Here is a 4,605-nt window from a genome sequence, read left to right on the forward strand (position 1 = left end):
TTAGAGCTGACGCACCCAGGCAGGGTAAACAAAGTCGCATGTTATATGACATTTGCCTTGGCTTGTCTGTGGAATCATAGTAGTTTTCCTTCTTTGCCGTTTAAGGTCCTGTGACTTCACCTTTTTCAGACTACAGACTTACTGCCTTTGCTGTCTGTAGTGGTTTAACAACTTAGTAAAATCTTGAAAATGAATCACAGCATAAGACTCAAAGCTGAGTTGTCATCATGGCTAGGAAGCTGGGAGGAAGTCACAAAATCAGTGTGTATTGGTGTGAAACCCAGGAGAACAAATCACTTCAGGTTGATGACTTGCTACACCAGACTAACAGTTTCAGTCAAAAGGGTTGTACTAGTTGCTATGTGGGGATGCCCAGAGAAGTTCAGCTTCTGAAAGAACCAACATGCTTATTTTTTTTCAAGAATAAAGGCATCAAGGGCACCAGGGTGGCTCAGTCAGTTAAGCGTCTGCCTCTTGATTTCAGCTCGGGTCATGATCTCAGGATCGTGGGATCAAGCCACATGTCAGGCTCCACACTGGGTGTGTAGTCTGCTTAAGATTCTCTCTCTCCCTCTCCCTCTGCCTCTCACCCCCCCCAACCCCAGCTCATGCATGCTCTCTCTCTCTCTAAAAAGAAAGAAAAAGAAAGAAAGAAAGAAAGAAAGAAAGAAAGAAAGAAAGAAAGAAAGAAAGAAAGAAAGAAAGAAAGATAGGCATCACATTATCCTTATAGTAAAGAAGCATTTTGTGTCTATAGTAAGCAGGAGGAGGAGACTGTCCCTATGTCCTTAGTATGAGGTCTTAGTCAGTGTAAGTGTGGGTATATGGCCATGAGGGTGTCTAGGAATGGGGTGTAAGGCTATAAGGACCAGAGAACATGCTCTCTGACTCAGGGAGTTTAAAGTCAAATTGAAGCAAAACATTCACATGTAAAATTATTGACTACTGTTAGTAAAACATTAAAAAACAGTAAAGAATTTTGGGGGTGCCTAGCTGGTTCAGTCAGTAGAACATGAGACTTTCGATCCCAGGGTCATGAGTTCAAGCCCCACGTTGGGTGTGGAGCCTACTTGAGATAGAAAGATAGATAGATAGATAGAAAGATAGATAGATAGATAACAATAAAGAATTTTTCCGTTGGAAAGATGTAAAGCAGAAAGAAGAGTCAAGCAAGATAGTCTTCAGAGATACATCTCTAGAACAGAGCAAAAAAAAAAGGTATATCATTTTATTTCTTATAGAATTGCCTTGAGTTTGAGTCTCAAGTAAGTACTTGAGTTCAGAAGTTCACAGGTGAACAAGTGTATTTATCAAAGCATTGGCGCAAGAAGCAGTAACCAGTTAACAAACTGTCCCCTATCACCGCTAGATAGCACAAGGGATGTCCCAAACCTAAGTGTCTTCACCTACAGAAGCTCTGCGCAGAGGTCTAGCACCATACAAATAGGTGGAGATCCAGTCATTGGTGAGATCCAGCCATAGCTATTTATAAAACTATAACCCAGTTGTTTTGGGGGAATTAGTAGTCTATTACAGAGTCATAATCTGGGCCAAGAAGACTCTTCTGTTAATAAATAGATTATTTTGAGTTTTTTTTAACCCAGTCCTTTCCCAGATTCCAGCCAGCACCATGAAGGCTATCTCAAAAACCATGAATTGGAAAAGAAAAAGGGCCACAGTCAGAGTTGAAAGATGGCATTCAGGGAGGGCTGGTGTTCAAAGGGACAGGAATCTAACAATGAAAGTGGTAACGAGAAGCCAGAGAAGAAGATGGAAAGCTGGGAGGAAATAACATGATGGAAGCAAAGGTTGGAGAAAGCAGTGAGAAGGCAGTGGGCAAAAGGTCTACATGGAAGGGACAGGTGTAGGCAAGACAACCATCTAAATGTTCCTGGGAAGTAACACGGAGGTCATTGGTTTAAACGGAGAAGAAAGAAAGCAGATTGTTGTGGGTCTGGAAATAGCTGGGGAATGAGAAACAGGAGACCATCGGTAAAGGTCATTCAATCCAAAAACCTACCGAGAGGGCTTGGTTTCTGTGCTGGGAAGATGGGGCCATTGGAATTGGAAATTCCAGAAATAAAAGAGATAATTCATAGAGCAAAGTCCTAGGAGATGAGTTCCAGAAGACAGGTGTGTGGTTCATCCTTGGATGAAAAGAGGGATCCTTTGAGACAGTGGAGGGAAGAACAGAAAAGCTTGTGAGGTGTGGACAGAAATTTTAGGGAAACCATGTCCTTTACCCCTGTTGTCTTGCTGTGAAATTGAAAGTAATAAAATCTGCTAAGAGGATGAAACTAAGGGCATGTGATGGAACTGCCAATTGGCATTGAGGGGCAGCTGAGACTGGAGACCAAAAATCAGTGGTGACACTCATCAGCAGGGTTGATTTGTTTCCTACAAGTCACACTGGATTTAAGAGTGTAAAAGGCAGATGATTTGGTTTATTCTTAGTCAAGATGTTGACAGGCAGATACAGCTAAAGGACAAATTGGCAAAGGAATTGATGGTATGGATGGGCATAAACGAAGAGGTGATCCTTCAGAATGACAGACTATTCATCGTTGAAGACTCAGAACTTTGGCTAAATGGAAAATGAACCATTTTTGTGTTGTTGTGTTTCCATTTATCATCTTGCTATATTCGCACAGGTTAGATCAGCTGCTGGGAAAAGCTCTATGTCTAGCCAAAATGTCAGAACCACCCCTTTTCGATGAGCGCCTAATCAGGATATTTCTAGCTAAACTGGGCATATTAGACATGGCAGGTGAGACTCCACGGCAGTGGTTTAACCCAAAAAGGGTTTATTTCTTCTTGCTCACTCGAAATCCACTGCGGGTGGGTGACTTTCTTTTTTTTTTTTTTTTAAAGATTTTATTTATTTATTTGACAGAGAGATAGAGAGCACAAGTAGGCAGAGTGGCAGGCAGAGGGAGAGGGAGAAGCAGGCTCTCTGCTGAGCAGGGGGGGGCTCGATCCCAGGACCCTGGGATCATGACCTGAGCCGAAGGCAGCCGCTTAACCGACTGAGCCACCCAGGCGCCCCCGGGTGGGTGACTTTCCAGGGGAGCTTGCCTTTAATCAGGGATAACAGTTGCTTCTATTTCAGGGCTCTGCCATCTTGACACATCCTTTAAAGGGGCAGAAAGAATAGATGAGGGGCGCCTGGGTGGCTCAGTAGGTTAAGCATCCGACTCTGGATTTCAGCTCAGGTCATGATTTCAGGGTTGTGAGATTGAGTCCCTCATCAGGCTCTGCACTCAGTGGGGAGTCTGCCTAGAATAATCTCTCTCCCTCTGCCCCCCTCCCCGGCTTACTCCTCTCTCTCTCTCTTTCTCTAAAATAAATAAATCTTAAAACAAAACAAAACAAAAAGACAAAAGAGGCATACTGATGATTAGTATCTCAAAGCAGAAGTGATACAACACTTTATTCACATTCCCATGAGCTCAAACTCATCCCAGTACTCCAACCTGACTGCAAAAAAAGCTGGGAAATGCAAGAGAGCACCTGGATGTTCAGGAAGCATCAATCGCAGGTGTTAAACTGGTTCAACCACCAAGTATCCCAAGTCCTGCCCTTAGTAAGTTTCAGGGAGCTTGACTCCTACGTGATCAGGAGGAAAAGATGTGCAGGATGAGAAGTGCAACAATGCGTGGGACTGACTGGGTCCACGTGGCGCCAGACTAAGCAGTCAAAAAGTAAAAACCCAAGCCGAACTATAACCCTGTAATCGCATATCGTGTGGGAAAACAAAGGCAAAAAGAAGGATGAAGAAGGGGAGGTGAAAAACGAATATAGAGATTAGAGGGAATGTGGTCAATGGTACTGTAATGGTGCGGTACGGTGACAGGTGGGAGCTGCACCTGTGGTGAGTGCAGCATCCCACAGAGACTGGTCCAGTCCCTGTGTCCTGCCCCTGAAACCAACGTAGCAGCATGTGTCCACTCTACTCCAGAAAATAATTGCTCAACTAATTAATTTTAAAAAAGAAAAAGAGCAACAGCATCCACAAGGTCATTTGGTAGAACTCAGCTGTCGTTGTAATCACGTCCCCTCCAACGCCCCCCATGCCCCGCCCATGCCCCCTGTGGCCAAACTGGAGTCTGCTCCCAGGAAATGGATACATAAATAAAGGTAAGGCGCAACAGGAGCCCATCTGAACTTTCAGCTTGGAAGAACCAACTAGAAAGAAGTTGGAGGAACGAATGCTGTGAACCGAGCCGCCCCCTCTGAGGGCCCACCTGCGTTCTCAGGTCTCGTCTGGCTTCCTTCCTTGCTTGCTCTGACTCCCCATTTCAGAAGCGCTCGATGCATATTGTTATCATTTAAAATGTTCTCAAGACCAGGAGACACTAACAGGCCTTTTCCCCAACCGGCACCGCTCTTGTGGGGAATGTGTTATTTCTTTTTAATTTGCTCACTCGGTCCTGAATAACTTTTCAGAGGGCTCCAGACGCCGCAGTGTGACAGCTAAACCAAGGCATCGGATGCGGCGGAATTGCTCTACAAGCAACCTTGCCAAAGGCCCTTTTCGATGCACAAAGCTGGCTCTATCTTTGTATATTGAGGGAGCTAAATCAATGTTAAATGCTTGGCTCTTTT

Source organism: Eumetopias jubatus, unplaced genomic scaffold (genome assembly GCF_037043125.1).
Source record: "Eumetopias jubatus isolate StellerSeaLion01/CBP00866 unplaced genomic scaffold, mEumJub1_p1.0 scaffold_12, whole genome shotgun sequence".
In the NCBI taxonomy this organism is placed as follows: domain Eukaryota; kingdom Metazoa; phylum Chordata; class Mammalia; order Carnivora; family Otariidae; genus Eumetopias; species Eumetopias jubatus.